At 45.8% G+C, this 20096-nt stretch overlaps 1 pseudogene; it reads right to left on the minus strand.

The window, feature by feature from the left end:
- LOC135564904 (serine/threonine-protein kinase SMG1-like) overlaps positions 1–20096 on the minus strand; it is a 93184-nt pseudogene that overhangs the window by 31821 nt on the left and 41267 nt on the right.

The following is a 20096-nucleotide window of genomic DNA, read 5'->3' on the forward strand; positions in this document are numbered from 1 at the left end:
TCGATAGTGATTCTATATGGACTGCTATTCCGATAGTGATTCTTATGGACTGCTATTCGATAGTGATTCTATATGGACTGCTATTCGTGATTCTAGTGATTCTAGTGATTCTATGGACTGCTATTCGATAGTGATTCTATATGGACTGCTATTCGATAGTGATTCTATATGGACTGCTATTCTGATTCTATATGGACTGCTATTCGATAGTGATTCTATATGGACTGCTATTCGATAGTGATTCTATATGGACTGCTATTCCATAGTGATTCTATATGGACTGCTATTCGATAGTGATTCTATATGGACTGCTATTCGATAGTGATTCTATATGGACTGCTATTCGATAGTGATTCTTATGGACTGCTATTCGATAGTGATTCTATATGGACTGCTATTCGATAGTGATTCTATATGGACTGCTATTCGATAGTGATTCTATATGGACTGCTATTCGATAGTGATTCTATATGGACTGCTATTCGATAGTGATTCTATATGGACTGCTATTCGATAGTGATTCTATATGGACTGCTATTCGATAGTGATTCTATATGGACTGCTATTCGATGGGACTGCTATTCGATAGTGATTCTATATGGACTGCTATTCGATAGTGATTCTATATGGACTGCTATTCGATAGTGATTCTTATGGACTGCTATTCGATAGTGATTCTATATGGACTGCTATTCGATAGTGATTCTATATGGACTGCTATTCGATAGTGATTTCTATATGGACTGATTCTATTCTTATGGACTGCTATTCGATAGTGATTCTTATATGGACTGCTATTCGATAGTGATTCTATATGGACTGCTATTCGATAGTGATTCTATATGGACTGCTATTCGATAGTGATTCTATATGGACTGCTATTCGATAGTGATTCTATATGGACTGCTATTCGATAGTGATTCTATATGGACTGCTATTCGATAGTGATTCTATATGGACTGCTATTCGATAGTGATTCTATATGGACTGCTATTCGATAGTGATTCTATATGGACTGCTATTCGATAGTGATTCTATATGGACTGCTATTCGATAGTGATTCTATATGGACTGCTATTCGATAGTGATTCTATATGGACTGCTATTCGATAGTGATTCTATATGGACTGCTATTCGATAGTGATTCTATATGATTCTATATGGATTCTGGACTGCTATTCGATAGTGATTCTTTATGGACTGCTATTCGATAGTGATTCTATATGGACTGCTATTCGATAGTGATTCTATATGGACTGCTATTCGATAGTGATTCTATATGGACTGCTATTCGATAGTGATTCTATATGGACTGCTATTCGATAGTGATTCTATATGGACTGCCATTCGATAGTGATTCTATATGGACTGCTATTCGATAGTGATTCTATATGGACTGCTATTCGATAGTGATTCTATATGGACTGCTATTCGATAGTGATTCTATATGGACTGCTATTCCATAGTGATTCTATATGGATTCTATATGGACTGCTATTCGATAGTGATTCTATATGGACTGCTATTCGATAGTGATTCTATATGGACTGCTATTCGATAGTGATTCTATATGGACTGCTATTCGATAGTGATTCTATATGGACTGGACTGATTCTATATGGACTGCTATAGTGATTCTATATGGACTGCTATTCGATAGTGATTCTATATGGACTGCTATTCGATAGTGATTCTATATGGACTGCTATTCGATAGTGATTCTATATGGACTGCTATTCGATAGTGATTCTATATGGACTGCTATTCGATAGTGATTCTATATGGACTGCTATTCGATAGTGATTCTATATGGACTGCTATTCGATAGTGATTCTATATGGACTGCTATTCGATAGTGATTCTATATGGACTGCTATTCGATAGTGATTCTATATGGACTGCTATTCGATAGTGATTCTATATGGACTGCTATTCGATAGTGATTCTATATGGACTGCTATTCGATAGTGATTCTATATGGACTGCTATTCGATAGTGATTCTATATGGACTGCTATTCGATAGTGATTCTATATGGACTGCTATTCGATAGTGATTCTATATGGACTGCTATTCGATAGTGATTCTATATGGACTGCTATTCGATAGTGATTCTATATGGACTGCTATTCGATAGTGATTCTATATGGACTGCTATTCGATAGTGATTCTATATGGACTGCTATTCGATAGTGATTCTTATGGACTGGATAGTGATTCTGCTGCTATTCGATAGTGATTCTATATGGACTAGCTATGCTATTCGATAGTGATTCTATATGGACTGCTATTCGATAGTGATTCTATATGGACTGCTATTCGATAGTGATTCTATATGGACTGCTATTCGATAGTGATTCTATATGGACTGCTATTCGATAGTGATTCTATATGGACTGCTATTCGATAGTGATTCTATATGGACTGCTATTCGATAGTGATTCTATATGGACTGCTATTCGATAGTGATTCTATATGGACTGCTATTCGATAGTGATTCTATATGGACTGCTATTCGATAGTGATTCTATATGGACTGCTATTCGATAGTGATTCTATATGGACTGCTATTCGATAGTGATTCTATATGGACTGCTATTCGATAGTGATTCTTTATGGACTGCTATTCGATAGTGATTCTATATGGACTGCTATTCGATAGTGATTCTATATGGACTGCTATTCGATAGTGATTCTATATGGACTGCTATTCGATAGTGATTCTATATGGACTGCTATTCGATAGTGATTCTATATGGACTGCTATTCGATAGTGATTCTATATGGACTGCTATTCGATAGTGATTCTATATGGACTGCTATTCGATAGTGATTCTATATGGACTGCTATTCGATAGTGATTCTATATGGATATGGTGACTGGACTGCTATTCGATAGTGATTCTATATGGACTATTCGATAGTGATTCTATGGACTGCTATTCGATAGTGATTCTATATGGACTGCTATTCGATAGTGATTCTATATGGACTGCTATTCGATAGTGATTCTATATGGACTGCTATTCGATAGTGATTCTATATGGACTGCTATTCGATAGTGATTCTATATGGACTGCTATTCGATAGTGATTCTATATGGACTGCTATTCGATAGTGATTCTATATGGACTGCTATTCGATAGTGATTCTATATGGACTGCTATTCGATAGTGATTCTATATGGACTGCTATTCGATAGTGATTCTATATGGACTGCTATTCGATAGTGATTCTATATGGACTGCTATTCGATAGTGATTCTATATGGACTGCTATTCGATAGTGATGCTATTCGATAGTGATTCTATATGGACTGCTATTCGATAGTGATTCTATATGGACTGCTATTCGATAGTGATTCTATATGGACTGCTATTCGATAGTGATTCTATATGGACTGCTATTCGATAGTGATTCTATATGGACTGCTATTCGATAGTGATTCTATATGGACTGCTATTCGATAGTGATTCTATATGGACTGCTATTCGATAGTGATTCTATATGGACTGCTATTCGATAGTGATTCTATATGGACTGCTATTCGATAGTGATTCTATATGGACTGCTATTCGATAGTGATTCTATATGGACTGCTATTCGATAGTGATTCTATATAGGACTGCTGCTATTCGATAGTGATTCTATATGGACTGCTATTCGATAGTGATTCTGATATGGACTGCTATTCGATAGTGATTCTATATGGACTGCTATTCGATAGTGATTCTTTATGGACTGCTATTCGATAGTGATTCTATATGGACTGCTATTCGATAGTTCTATTCTGCTATATGGACTGCTATTCGATAGTGATTCTATATGGACTGCTATTCGATAGTGATTCTTATGGACTGCTATTCGATAGTGATTCTATATGGACTGCTATTCGATAGTGATTCTATATGGACTGCTATTCGATAGTGATTCTATATGGACTGCTATTCGATAGTGATTCTATATGGACTGCTATTCGATAGTGATTCTATATGGACTGCTATTCGATAGTGATTCTATATGGACTGCTATTCGATAGTGATTCTATATGGACTGCTATTCGATAGTGATTCTATATGGACTGCTATTCTATAGTGATTCTATATGGACTATTCGTAGATTCTATATGGACTGCTATTCGATAGTGATTCTATATGGACTGCTATTCGATAGTGATTCTATATGGACTGCTATTCGATAGTGATTCTATATGGACTGCTATTCGATAGTGATTCTATATGGACTGCTATTCTATAGTGATTCTATATGGACTGCTATTCGATAGTGATTCTATATGGACTGCTATTCGATAGTGATTCTATATGGACTGCTATTCGATAGTGATTCTATATGGACTGCTATTCGATAGTGATTCTATATGGACTGCTATTCGATAGTGATTCTTTATGATTGCTATTCGATAGTGATTCTGGACTATTCGATAGTGATTCTATATGGACTGCTATTCGATAGTGATTCTATATGGACTGCTATTCGATAGTGATTCTTTATGGACTGCTATTCCATAGTGATTCTATATGGACTGCTATTCGATAGTGATTCTATATGGACTGCTATTCGATAGTGATTCTATATGGACTGCTATTCCATAGTGATTCTATATGGACTGCTATTCCATAGTGATTCTATATGGACTGCTATTCCATAGTGATTCTATATGGACTGCTATTCGATAGTGATTCTATATGGACTGCTATTCGATAGTGATTCTATATGGACTGCTATTCGATAGTGATTCTATATGGACTGCTATTCGATAGTGATTCTATATGGACTGCTATTCGATAGTGATTCTATATGGACTGCTATTCGATAGTGATTCTATATGGACTGCTATTCCATAGTGATTCTATATGGACTGCTATTCGATAGTGATTCTATATGGACTGCTATTCGATAGTGATTCTATACTGCTATTCGATAGTGATTCTATATGGACTGCTATTCGATAGTGATTCTATATGGACTGCTATTCGATAGTGATTCTATATGGACTGCTATTCGATAGTGATTCTATATGGACTGCTATTCGATAGTGATTCTATATGGATTACTATTCGATAGTGATTCTATATGGATTACTATTCGATAGTGATTCTATATGGACTGCTATTCGATAGTGATTCTATATGGATTACTATTCAATAGTGATTCTATATGGATTACTATTCAATAGTGATTCTATATGGATTACTATTCGATAGTGATTCTATATGGACTGCTATTCGATAGTGATTCTATATGGACTGCTATTCAATAGTGATTCTATATGGATTACTATTCGATAGTGATTCTATATGGATTACTATTCGATAGTGATTCTATATGGACTGCTATTCGATAGTGATTCTATATGGACTGCTATTCAATAGTGATTCTATATGGATTACTATTCGATAGTGATTCTATATGGACTGCTATTCGATAGTGATTCTATATGGACTGCTATTCGATAGTGATTCTATATGGACTGCTATTCGATAGTGATTCTATATGGACTGCTATTCGATAGTGATTCTATATGGACTGCTATTCGATAGTGATTCTTTATGGACTGCTATTCGATAGTGATTCTATATGGACTGCTATTCGATAGTGATTCTATATGGACTGCTATTCAATAGTGATTCTATATGGATTACTATTCGATAGTGATTCTATATGGACTGCTATTCGATAGTGATTCTATATGGACTGCTATTCGATAGTGATTCTATATGGACTGCTATTCGATAGTGATTCTATATGGACTGCTATTCGATAGTGATTCTATATGGACTGCTATTCGATAGTGATTCTATATGGACTGCTATTCGATAGTGATTCTATATGGACTGCTATTCGATAGTGATTTTATTGTGATTCGATGTTCCAAACATACTGCTCACTATACGTCTGCTGCAGAGAGACGAGAGAGAGCCATGAGAAAACAAGTTTAGGTCAGCCGTGGAGACAGAAGCCGCGGAGACAGAAGCCGCGGAGACAGAAGCCGCGGAGACAGAAGCCGCGGAGACAGAGGTGCTAAAAACCAACTGGCTCATTTTAGACGGTAGGAGAACAAGCTGAGAGAAAATCCAAAAGTTCTGGAGCAGGAACAGACAACGAGTGATCGTCAAAACTGTAAGATATATTGTCAATAATAATATCCTGATACGTATCTGTTTTTATTTTATCTTTATTTAACCAGGCAGGTCAGTTGAAGAACAAATTCTTATTTTCAATGACGGCCTAGGAACAGTGGGTTAACTGCCTTATTTAGGGGCAGAACGACAGATTTGTACCTTGTCAGCTCGGGGGTTTGAACTTGCAACCTTCCGGTTACTAGTCCAACGCTCTAACCACTAGGCTACCCTGCCGCCTCTACACTCTAACCACTAGGCTACCCTGCCGCCTCTACACTCTAACCACTAGGCTACCCTGCCGCCTCTACACTCTAACCACTAGGCTACCCTGCCGCCTCTACACTCTAACCACTAGGCTACCCTGCCGCCTCTACACTCTAACCACTAGGCTACCCTGCCGCCTCTACACTCTAACCACTAGGCTACCCTGCCGCCCCTACACTCTAACCACTAGGCTACCCTGCCGCCTCTACACTCTAACCACTAGGCTACCCTGCCGCCTCTACACTCTAACCACTAGGCTACCCTGCCGCCTCTACACTCTAACCACTAGGCTACCCTGCCGCCTCTACACTCTAACCACTAGGCTACCCTGCCCCCTCTACACTCTAACCACTAGGCTACCCTGCTGCCCCGGTTACTAGTCCAACGCTCTAACCACTAGGCTACCCTGCCGCCTCTACACTCTAACCACTAGGCTACCCTGCCGCCTCTACACTCTAACCACTAGGCTACCCTGCTGCCCCGGTTACTAGTCCAACGCTCTAACCACTAGGCTACCCTGCCGCCTCTACACTCTAACCACTAGGCTACCCTGCCGCCTCTACACTCTAACCACTAGGCTACCCTGCCGCCTCTACACTCTAACCACTAGGCTACCCTGCCGCCTCTACACTCTAACCACTAGGCTACCCTGCCGCCTCTACACTCTAACCACTAGGCTACCCTGCCGCCTCTACACTCTAACCACTAGGCTACCCTGCCGCCTCTACACTCTAACCACTAGGCTACCCTGCTGCCCCGGTTACTAGTCCAACGCTCTAACCACTAGGCTACCCTGCCGCCTCTACACTCTAACCACTAGGCTACCCTGCCGCCTCTACACTCTAACCACTAGGCTACCCTGCTGCCCCGGTTACTAGTCCAACGCTCTAACCACTAGGCTACCCTGCCGCCTCTACACTCTAACCACTAGGCTACCCTGCCGCCTCTACACTCTAACCACTAGGCTACCCTGCCGCCTCTACACTCTAACCACTAGGCTACCCTGCCGCCTCTACACTCTAACCACTAGGCTACCCTGCCCCCTCTACACTCTAACCACTAGGCTACCCTGCTGCCCCGGTTACTAGTCCAACGCTCTAACCACTAGGCTACCCTGCCGCCTCTACACTCTAACCACTAGGCTACCCTGCCACCTCTACACTCTAACCACTAGGCTACCCTGCCACCTCTACAGTCTAACCACTAGGCTACCCTGCCACCTCTACAGTCTAACCACTAGGCTACCCTGCCGCCTCTACAGTCTAACCACTAGGCTACCCTGCCGCCCCTACACTCTAACCACTAGGCTACCCTGCCGCCCCTACACTCTAACCACTAGGCTACCTGCCGCCTCTACACTCTAACCACTAGGCTACTCTGCCGCCCATACACTCTCCTAACCACTAGGCTACCCTGCCGCCTCTACACTCTAACCACTAGGCTACCCTGCCGCCTCTACACTCTAACCACTAGGCTACCTGCCGCCTCTACACTCTAACCACTAGGCTACCCTGCCGCCTCTACACTCTAACCACTAGGCTACCCTGCCGCCTCTACACTCTAACCACTCTACCCTGCCGCCTACACTCTAACCACTAGGCTACCCTGCCGCCTCTACACTCTAACCACTAGGCTACCCTGCCGCCTCTACACTCTAACCACTAGGCTACCCTGCCGCCTCTACACTCTAACCACTAGGCTACCCTGCCGCCTCTACACTCTAACCACTAGGCTACCCTGTCGCCTCTACACTCTAACCACTAGGCTACCCTGCCGCCTCTACACTCTAACCACTAGGCTACCCTGCCGCCTCTACACTCTAACCACTAGGCTACCCTGCCGCCTCTACACTCTAACCACTAGGCTACCCTGCCCCCTCTACACTCTAACCACTAGGCTACCCTGCTGCCCCGGTTACTAGTCCAACGCTCTAACCACTAGGCTACCCTGCCGCCTCTACACTCTAACCACTAGGCTACCCTGCCACCTCAACACTCTAACCACTAGGCTACCCTGCCGCCCCTACACTCTAACCACTAGGCTACCCTGCCGCCCCTACACTCTAACCACTAGGCTACCCTGCCGCCCCTACACTCTAACCACTAGGCTACCCTGCCGCCTCTACACTCTAACCACTAGGCTACCCTGCCGCCTCTACACTCTAACCACTAGGCTACCCTGCCGCCTCTACACTCTAACCACTAGGCTACCTGCCGCCCCTACACTCTAACCACTAGGCTACCCTGCCGCCCCTACACTCTAACCACTAGGCTACCCTGCCGCCCTACACTCTAACCACTAGGCTACCCTGCCGCCCCTACACTCTAACCACTAGGCTACCCTGCCGCCCCTACACTCTAACCACTAGGCTACCCTGCCGCCTCTACACTCTAACCACTAGGCTACCTGCCGCCTCTACACTCTAACCACTAGGCTACTCTGCCGCCTCTACACTCTAACCACTAGGCTACCCTGCCGCCTCTACACTCTAACCACTAGGCTACCCTGCCGCCTCTACACTCTAACCACTAGGCTACCCTGCCGCCTACACTCTAACCACTAGGCTACCCTGCCGCCTCTACACTCTAACCACTAGGCTACCCTGCCGCCTCTACACTCTAACCACTAGGCTACCCTGCCGCCTCTACACTCTAACCACTAGGCTACCCTGCCGCCTCTACACTCTAACCACTAGGCTACCCTGCCGCCTACACTCTAACCACTAGGCTACCCTGCCGCCTACACTCTAACCACTAGGCTACCCTGCCGCCTCTACACTCTAACCACTAGGCTACCCTGCCGCCTCTACACTCTAACCACTAGGCTACCCTGCCCCCTCTACACTCTAACCACTAGGCTACCCTGCTGCCCCGGTTACTAGTCCAACGCTCTAACCACTAGGCTACCCTGCCGCCTACACTCTAACCACTAGGCTACCCTCTGCCACCTCAACACTCTAACCACTAGGCTACCCTGCCGCCCCTACACTCTAACCACTAGGCTACCCTGCCGCCCCTACACTCTAACCACTAGGCTACCCTGCCGCCCTACACTCTAACCACTAGGCTACCCTGCCGCCTCTACACTCTAACCACTAGGCTACCCTGCCGCCTCTACACTCTAACCACTAGGCTACCCTGCCGCCTCTACACTCTAACCACTAGGCTACCTGCCGCCCCTACACTCTAACCACTAGGCTACCCTGCCGCCCCTACACTCTAACCACTAGGCTACCCTGCCGCCCCTACACTCTAACCACTAGGCTACCCTGCCGCCCCTACACTCTAACCACTAGGCTACCCTGCCGCCTCTACACTCTAACCACTAGGCTACCTGCCGCCTCTACACTCTAACCACTAGGCTACCCTGCCGCCTCTACACTCTAACCACTAGGCTACCCTGCCGCCTCTACACTCTAACCACTAGGCTACCCTGCCCCCTCTACACTCTAACCACTAGGCTACCCTGCTGCCCCGGTTACTAGTCCAACGCTCTAACCACTAGGCTACCCTGCCGCCTCTACACTCTAACCACTAGGCTACCCTGCCACCTCAACACTCTAACCACTAGGCTAACCCCTACACTCTAACCACCAGGCTACCCTGCCGCCCCTACACTCTAACCACTAGGCTACCCTGCCGCCTCTACACTCTAACCACTAGGCTACCCTGCCGCCTCTACACTCTAACCACTAGGCTACCCTGCCGCCTCTACACTCTAACCACTAGGCTACCCTGCCGCCTCTACACTCTAACCACTAGGCTACCCTGCCGCCTCTACACTCTAACCACTAGGCTACCCTGCCCCCTCTACACTCTAACCACTAGGCTACCCTGCTGCCCCGGTTACTAGTCCAACGCTCTAACCACTAGGCTACTCTGCTGCACTCTAACCACTAGGCTACCCTGCCACCTCTACACTCTAACCACTAGGCTACCCTGCCGCCTCTACACTTACTAGGCTACCCTCCTACACGTATTTAAGCCGTTTCTAACCACTAGGCTAAACTTCATGAAACCTGACTTCATCTGGAAGCATCTCTCAGATACCGACTTTACAGTGTTGACCTCTGCTGCCGCTTCTGCAGGGACAAGGCTCATACCAGACTACATGACGTTAGTGTTGACCTCTACTGCCGTTCTGCATCTGAGTGACAGGACAAGGCTCATAACAGACACATGACGTTAGTGTTGACCTCTACTGCCGTTCTGCAGGACAACGCTCATAACAGACACATGACGTTAGTGTTGACCTCTACTGCCGTTCAGCATCTGACAGGACAAGGCTCATAACAGACACATGACGTTAGTGTTGACCTCTACTGCCGTTCTGTATCTGACAGGACAAGGCTCATAACAGACACATGACGTTAGTGTTGACCTCTACTGCCGTTCTGTATCTGACAGGACAAGGCTCATAACAGACACATGACGTTAGTGTTGACCTCTACTGCCGTTCTGCAGGACAAGGCTCATAACAGACACATGACGTTAGTGTTGACCTCTACTGCCGTTCTGTATCTGAGTGACAGGACAAGGCTCATAACAGACACATGACGTTAGTGTTGACCTCTACTGCCGTTCTGTATCTGAGTGACAGGACAAGGCTCATAACAGACATGACGTTAGTGTTGACCTCTACTGCCGTTCTGCAGGACAACGCTCATAACAGACACATGACGTTAGTGTTGACCTCTACTGCCGTTCTGTATCTGACAGGACAAGGCTCATAACAGACACATGACGTTAGTGTTGACCTCTAATGCCGTTCTGTATCTGACAGGACAAGGCTCATAACAGACACATGACGTTAGTGTTGACCTCTACTGCCGTTCTGTATCTGACAGGACAAGGCTCATAACAGACACATGACGTTAGTGTTGACCTCTACTGCCGTTCTGCAGGACAACGCTCATAACAGACATGACGTTAGTGTTGACCTCTACTGCCGTTCTGCAGGACAACGCTCATAACAGACACATGACGTTAGTGTTGACCTCTACTGCCGTTCTGTATCTGACAGGACAAGGCTCATAACAGACATGACGTTAGTGTTGACCTCTACTGCCGTTCTGTATCTGACAGGACAAGGCTCATAACAGACACATGACGTTAGTGTTGACCTCTACTGCCGTTCTGCATCTGACAGGACAAGGCTCATAACAGACACATGACGTTAGTGTTGACCTCTACTGCCGTTCTGTATCTGACAGGACAAGGCTCATAACAGACACATGACGTTAGTGTTGACCTCTACTGCCGTTCTGTATCTGACAGGACAAGGCTCATAACAGACACATGACGTTAGTGTTGACCTCTAATGCCGTTCTGCAGGACAAGGCTCATAACAGACACATGACGTTAGTGTTGACCTCTACTGCCGTTCTGTATCTGACAGGACAAGGCTCATAACAGACACATGACGTTAGTGTTGACCTCTCTACGCCGCTCTGCAGGACAAGGCTCATAACAGACACATGACGTTAGTTGACCTCTACTGCCGTTCTGCAGGACAAGGCTCATAACAGACACATGACGTTAGTGTTGACCTCTACTGCCGTTCTGTATCTGACAGGACAAGGCTCATAACAGACACATGACGTTAGTGTTGACCTCTACTGCCGTTCTGCATCTGACAGGACAAGGCTCATAACAGACACATGACGTTAGTGTTGACCTCTAATGCCGTTCTGCAGGACAAGGCTCATAACAGACACATGACGTTAGTGTTGACCTCTACTGCCGTTCTGCAGGACAAGGCTCATAACAGACACATGACGTTAGTGTTGACCTCTACTGCCGTTCTGTATCTGACAGGACAAGGCTCATAACAGACACATGACGTTAGTGTTGACCTCTACTGCCGTCTGCAGGACAAGGCTCATAACAGACATGACGTTAGTGCTGACCTCTACTGCCGTTCTGTATCTGACAGGACAAGGCTCATAACAGACACATGACGTTAGTGTTGACCTCTACTGCCGTTCTGCATCTGACAGGACAAGGCTCATAACAGACACATGACGTTAGTGTTGACCTCTACTGCCGTTCTGTATCTGACAGGACAAGGCTCATAACAGACACATGACGTTAGTGTTGACCTCTACTGCCGTTCTGTATCTGACAGGACAAGGCTCATAACAGACACATGACGTTAGTGTTGACCTCTAATGCCGTTCTGCAGGACAAGGCTCATAACAGACACATGACGTTAGTGTTGACCTCTACTGCCGTTCTGTATCTGACAGGACAAGGCTCATAACAGACACATGACGTTAGTGTTGACCTCTACTGCCGTTCTGCAGGACAAGGCTCATACCAGACACATGACGTTAGTGTTGACCTCTACTGCCGTTCTGCATCTGAGTGACAGGACAAGGCTCATAACAGACACATGACGTTAGTGTTGACCTCTACTGCCGTTCTGCAGGACAACGCTCATAACAGACACATGACGTTAGTGTTGACCTCTACTGCCGTTCAGCATCTGACAGGACAAGGCTCATAACAGACACATGACGTTAGTGTTGACCTCTACTGCCGTTCTGTATCTGACAGGACAAGGCTCATAACAGACACATGACGTTAGTGTTGACCTCTACTGCCGTTCTGTATCTGACAGGACAAGGCTCATAACAGACACATGACGTTAGTGTTGACCTCTAATGCCGTTCTGCAGGACAAGGCTCATAACAGACACATGACGTTAGTGTTGACCTCTACTGCCGTTCTGTATCTGAGTGACAGGACAAGGCTCATAACAGACACATGACGTTAGTGTTGACCTCTACTGCCGTTCTGTATCTGAGTGACAGGACAAGGCTCATAACAGACATGACGTTAGTGTTGACCTCTACTGCCGTTCTGCAGGACAACGCTCATAACAGACACATGACGTTAGTGTTGACCTCTACTGCCGTTCTGTATCTGACAGGACAAGGCTCATAACAGACACATGACGTTAGTGTTGACCTCTAATGCCGTTCTGTATCTGACAGGACAAGGCTCATAACAGACACATGACGTTAGTGTTGACCTCTACTGCCGTTCTGTATCTGACAGGACAAGGCTCATAACAGACACATGACGTTAGTGTTGACCTCTACTGCCGTTCTGTCATAACAGACATGACGTTAGTGTTGACCTCTACTGCCGTTCTGCAGGACAACGCTCATAACAGACACATGACGTTAGTGTTGACCTCTACTGCCGTTCTGTATCTGACAGGACAAGGCTCATAACAGACATGACGTTAGTGTTGACCTCTACTGCCGTTCTGTATCTGACAGGACAAGGCTCATAACAGACACATGACGTTAGTGTTGACCTCTACTGCCGTTCTGCATCTGACAGGACAAGGCTCATAACAGACACATGACGTTAGTGTTGACCTCTACTGCCGTTCTGTATCTGACAGGACAAGGCTCATAACAGACACATGACGTTAGTGTTGACCTCTACTGCCGTTCTGTATCTGACAGGACAAGGCTCATAACAGACACATGACGTTAGTGTTGACCTCTAATGCCGTTCTGCAGGACAAGGCTCATAACAGACACATGACGTTAGTGTTGACCTCTACTGCCGTTCTGTATCTGACAGGACAAGGCTCATAACAGACACATGACGTTAGTGTTGACCTCTAATGCCGTTCTGCAGGACAAGGCTCATAACAGACACATGACGTTAGTGTTGACCTCTACTGCCGTTCTGCAGGACAAGGCTCATAACAGACACATGACGTTAGTGTTGACCTCTACTGCCGTTCTGTATCTGACAGGACAAGGCTCATAACAGACACATGACGTTAGTGTTGACCTCTACTGCCGTTCTGCATCTGACAGGACAAGGCTCATAACAGACACATGACGTTAGTGTTGACCTCTAATGCCGTTCTGCAGGACAAGGCTCATAACAGACACATGACGTTAGTGTTGACCTCTACTGCCGTTCTGCAGGACAAGGCTCATAACAGACACATGACGTTAGTGTTGACCTCTACTGCCGTTCTGTATCTGACAGGACAAGGCTCATAACAGACACATGACGTTAGTGTTGACCTCTACTGCCGTTCTGCAGGACAAGGCTCATAACAGACATGACGTTAGTGTTGACCTCTACTGCCGTTCTGTATCTGACAGGACAAGGCTCATAACAGACACATGACGTTAGTGTTGACCTCTACTGCCGTTCTGCATCTGACAGGACAAGGCTCATAACAGACACATGACGTTAGTGTTGACCTCTACTGCCGTTCTGTATCTGACAGGACAAGGCTCATAACAGACACATGACGTTAGTGTTGACCTCTACTGCCGTTCTGTATCTGACAGGACAAGGCTCATAACAGACACATGACGTTAGTGTTGACCTCTAATGCCGTTCTGCAGGACAAGGCTCATAACAGACACATGACGTTAGTGTTGACCTCTACTGCCGTTCTGTATCTGACAGGACAAGGCTCATAACAGACACATGACGTTAGTGTTGACCTCTAATGCCGTTCTGCAGGACAAGGCTCATAACAGACACATGACGTTAGTGTTGACCTCTACTGCCGTTCTGTATCTGACAGGACAAGGCTCATAACAGACACATGACGTTAGTGTTGACCTCTAATGCCGTTCTGCAGGACAAGGCTCATAACAGACACATGACGTTAGTGTTGACCTCTACTGCCGTTCTGCAGGACAAGGCTCATAACAGACACATGACGTTAGTGTTGACCTCTACTGCCGTTCTGCATCTGACAGGACAAGGCTCATAACAGACACATGACGTTAGTGTTGACCTCTACTGCCGTTCTGCAGGACAAGGCTCATAACAGACACATGACGTTAGTGTTGACCTCTACTGCCGTTCTGTATCTGACAGGACAAGGCTCATAACAGACACATGACGTTAGTGTTGACCTCTACTGCCGTTCTGTATCTGACAGGACAAGGCTCATAACAGACATGACGTTAGTGTTGACCTCTACTGCCGTTCTGCAGGACAAGGCTCATAACAGACACATGACGTTAGTGTTGACCTCTACTGCCGTTCTGTATCTGACAGGACAAGGCTCATAACAGACACATGACGTTTGAAATGTCTTGATTCTTTTGTAACTAGTGCAATAATTAATGTTTTAACATTTTATTTCACTTGTTTTTGTTTGTTATCTAGTTCACTTGCTTTGGCAATGTAAACATATGTTTTCCATGCCAATAAAGCCCCTTAAATTGAAAATGAATTTTGACACACACAGAGAGACTATAAAGCCATCAGTATTCTCACCAGAGTGTCTGAGCGAAGGATCCACACAGAGAGACTATAAAGCCATCAGTATTCTCACCAGAGAGTGTCTGAGCGAAGGATCCACACAGAGAGACTATAAAGCCATCAGTATTCTCACCAGAGAGTGTCTGAGCGAAGGATCCACACAGAGAGACTATAAAGCCATCAGTATTCTCACCAGAGTGTCTGAGCGAAGGATCCACACAGAGAGACTATAAAGCCATCAGTATTCTCACCAGAGAGTGTCTGAGCGAAGGATCCACACAGAGAGACTATAAAGCCATCAGTATTCTCACCAGAGAGTGTCTGAGCGAAGGATCCACAAGAGAGACTATAAAGCCATCAGTATTCTCACCAGAGAGTGTCTGAGCGAAGGATCCACACAGAGAGACCATAAAGCCATCAGTATTCTCACCAGAGAGTGTCTGAGCGAAGGATCCACACAGAGAGACTATAAAGCCATCAGTATTCTCACCAGAGAGTGTCTGAGCGAAGGATCCACACAGAGACTATATAAAGCCATCAGTATTCTCACCAGAGAGTGTCTGAGCGAAGGATCCACACAGAGAGACTATAAAGCCATCAGTATTCTCACCAGAGAGTGTCTGAGCGAAGGATCCACACAGAGAGACTATAAAGCCATCAGTATTCTCACCAGAGAGTGTCTGAGCGAAGGATCCACAGAGCCTGAAAAACTCCCTGATGGTTTGGAGTCTCTTGAGGAAGAAGATCTCCTCCAGAACATGTCTGTGAGGACCGCTGTGGAAGAAATGGACCTGGGCCGCCCGCGCCTCACGCATCACATCCACCTTCCGCCACGCCGGCGGCACCTCCATGGAAATCATCTAGAGAGGAGAGGAAATGACATCATAGAGAGACGGGAGAGTGAGAAGAAAGGAATAGCCCGAGATAAGTGACAAACAAATGGAATGTGCAGTGAAGAGGAATAACAAGACAAAGATGAGTTTAAGATGAAAGAGTGATTGAGCCAAAAAGAGAGAGAAAGAGACAGAGGAAAGAGACAGAGGAAAGAGACAGAGGAAAGAGACAGAGGAAAGAGCTTGAGGAAACGAGAGGGTGAGAGAGGAAAGAGATTGAGAAAGAGGCTGAGAGAGGGGAAAGAGCTTGAGAAAGAGAGAGGAAAGATATTGAGAAAGAGAGAGGGTGAGAGGGGAAAGAGAGAGGGTGAGAGGGGAAAGAGATTGAGAAAGAGAGAGGGTGAGAGAGGAAAGAGATTGAGAAAGAGAGAGGGTGAGAGGGGAAAGAGATTGAGAAAGAGAGGGTGAGAGGGGAAAGAGATTGTGAAAGAGAGAGGGTGAGAGAGGGGAAAGAGATTAAGAAAGAGAGAGGGTGAGAGAGGAAAGCGATTGAGAAAGAGAGGGTGAGAGGGGAAAGAGAGAGGGTGAGAGAGGGGAAAGAGATTAAGAAAGAGAGAGGGTGAGAGAGGAAAGCGATTGAGAAAGAGAGAGGGTGAGAGAGGGGAAAGAGAGAGGGTGAGAGAGGGGAAAGAGATTGAGAAAGAGAGAGGGTGAGAGAGGAAAGAGATTGAGAAAGAGAGGGTGAGAGGGGAAAGAGATTGAGAAAGAGAGGGTGAGAGGGGAAAGAGATTAAGAAAGAGAGAGGGTGAGAGGGGAAAGAGATTAAGAAAGAGAGGGTGAGAGGGGAAAGCGATTGAGAAAGAGAGAGGGTGAGAGAGGAAAGCGATTGAGAAAGAGAGAGGGTGAGAGAGGGGAAAGAGATTGAGAAAGAGAGAGGGTGAGAGAGGGGAAAGAGATTGAGAAAGAGAGAGGGTGAGAGAGGGGAAAGAGATTGAGAAAGAGAGGGTGAGAGAGGAAAGAGATTGAGAAAGAGAGGGTGAGAGGGGAAAGAGATTGAGAAAGAGAGGGTGAGAGGGGAAAGAGATTAAGAAAGAGAGAGGGTGAGAGGGGAAAGCGATTGAGAAAGAGAGGGTGAGAGAGGAAAGCGATTGAGAAAGAGAGAGGGTGAGAGAGGGGAAAGAGATTGAGAAAGAGAGAGGGTGAGAGAGGGGAAAGAGATTGAGAAAGAGAGAGGGTGAGAGAGAGGAAAGAGATTGAGAAAGAGAGAGGGTGAGAGGGGAAAGAGATTAAGAAAGAGAGAGGGTGAGAGAGGAAAGAGATTGAGAAAGAGAGAGGGTGAGAGAGGAAAGAGATTGAGAAAGGGAGAGGAAAGAGATTAGGAAAGAGAGTCAGAGAGGGAAAGAGATTGAGATAGAGAGAGAGTGAGAGGGAAAAGAGATTGAGAAAGAGAGAGGACATTGAGGAAGTAGATGTGTTACCTTCTCTGTGAGCTGGCCGAAGGCGGTCTCTAGCTGAGCAAACATGCCATCGAAGGCCACCAGCAGCATCTGACCGGCGGACATCTTGGGAGAGTCCTGTCCCACGGCGTCCATACTGGCCCCTGGAGGCTGCATCAGCTGGCAGTACTGGGCCCGCAACATCCTGCAATACAACATAACCAATTAACACGAACCCTACTGCCTGTCTGTTCCCAGTACTGGGCCCACAACATCCTGAAATATAACATAACCAATTAACACGAACCCTACTGCCTGTCTGTTCCCAGTACTGGGCCCGCAACATCCTGCAATAAAACATAACCAATTAACACGAACCCTACTGCCTGTCTGTTCCCAGTACTGGGCCCGCAACATCCTGAAATATAACATAACCAATTAACACGAACCCTACTGCCTGTCTGTTCCCAGTACTGGGCCCGCAACATCCTGTTCCCCTGTTCTAACCTGGTGATGTGGAGACAGTGTCTGTTCTAACCTGGTGATGCATGTTAACATTAGAAGCCTCCTCCCTAAGTTTGTTCTTTTCACTGCTTTAGCACACTCTGCCAACCCGGATGTTCTAGCTGTGTCTGAATCCTGGCTTAGGAAGACCACCAAAAATTCAGAAATTTTAATTCCAAACTACAACATTTTCAGACAAGATAGAACTGCTAAAGGGGGCGGTGTTGCAATCTACTGCAAAGATAGCCTGCAGAGTTCTGTCCTACTATCCAGGTCTGTACCCAAACAATTTGAACTTCTACTTTTAAAAATCCACCTCTCTAAAAACAAGTCTCTCACCGTTGCCGCCTGCTATAGACCACCCTCTGCTCCCAGCTGTGCTCTGGACACCATATGTGAACTGATTGCCCCCCATCTATCTTCAGAGCTCGTGCTGCTAGGCGACCTAAACTGGAACATGCTTAACACCCCAGCCATCCTACAATCTAAACTTGATGCCCTCAATCTCACACAAATTATCAATGAACCTACCAGGTACCCCCAAAGCCTTAAACACGGGCACCCTCATAGATATCATCCTAACCAACTTCCCCTCTAAATACACCTCTGCTGTCTTCAACCAAGATCTCAGCGATCACTGCCTCATTGCCTGCATCCGTAATGGGTCAGCGGTCAAACGACCTCCACTCATCACTGTAAAACGCTCCCTGAAACACTTCAGCGAGCAGGCCTTTCTAATCGACCTGGCCGGGTGTCCTGGAAGGATATTGATCTCATCCCGTCAGTAGAGGATGCCTGGATATTTTTTTAAATGCCTTCCTAACAATGTTAAATAAACATGCCCCATTCAAGAAAATTAGAACCAGGAACAGATATAGCCCTTGGTTCTCCCCAGACCTGACTGCCCTTAACCAACACAAAAACATCCTATGGCGTTCTGCATTAGCATCGAACAGCCCCGTGATATGCAGCTGTTCAGGGAAGCTAGAAACCGTTATACACAGGCAGTTAGAAAAGCCAAGGCTAGCTTTTTCAAGCAGAAATTTGCTTCCTGCAACACTAACTCTAAAAAGTTCTGGGACACTGTAAAGTCCATGGAGAATAAGAACACCTCCTCCCAGCTGCCCACTGCACTGAAGATAGGAAACACTGTCACCACTGATAAATCCACCATAATTGAGAATTTCAATAAGCATTTTTCTACGGCTGGCCATGCTTTCCACCTGGCAACTCCTACCCCGGTCAACAGCACTGCACCCCCAACAGCAACTCGCCCAAGCCTTCCCCATTTCTCCTTCTCCCAAATCCATTCAGCTGAAGTTCTGAAAGAGCTGAAAAATCTGGACCCCTACAAATCAGCCGGGCTAGACAATCTGGACCCTTTCTTTCTAAAATTATCTGCCGAAATTGTTGCCACCCCTATTACTAGCCTTTTCAACCTCTCTTTTGTGTCATCTGAGATTCCCAAAGATTGGAAAGCAGCTGTCATCCCCCTCTTCAAAGGGGGGACACTCTTGACCCAAACTGCTACAGACCTATATCTATCCTACCATGCCTTTCTAAGGTCTTCGAAAGCCAAGTCAACAAACAGATTACCGACCATTTCGAATCTCACCATACCTTCTCTGCTATGCAATCTGGTTTCAGAGCTGGT

This window comes from Oncorhynchus nerka, linkage group LG26 (assembly GCF_034236695.1).
Source record: "Oncorhynchus nerka isolate Pitt River linkage group LG26, Oner_Uvic_2.0, whole genome shotgun sequence".
Classification (NCBI taxonomy): Eukaryota; Metazoa; Chordata; class Actinopteri; order Salmoniformes; family Salmonidae; genus Oncorhynchus; species Oncorhynchus nerka.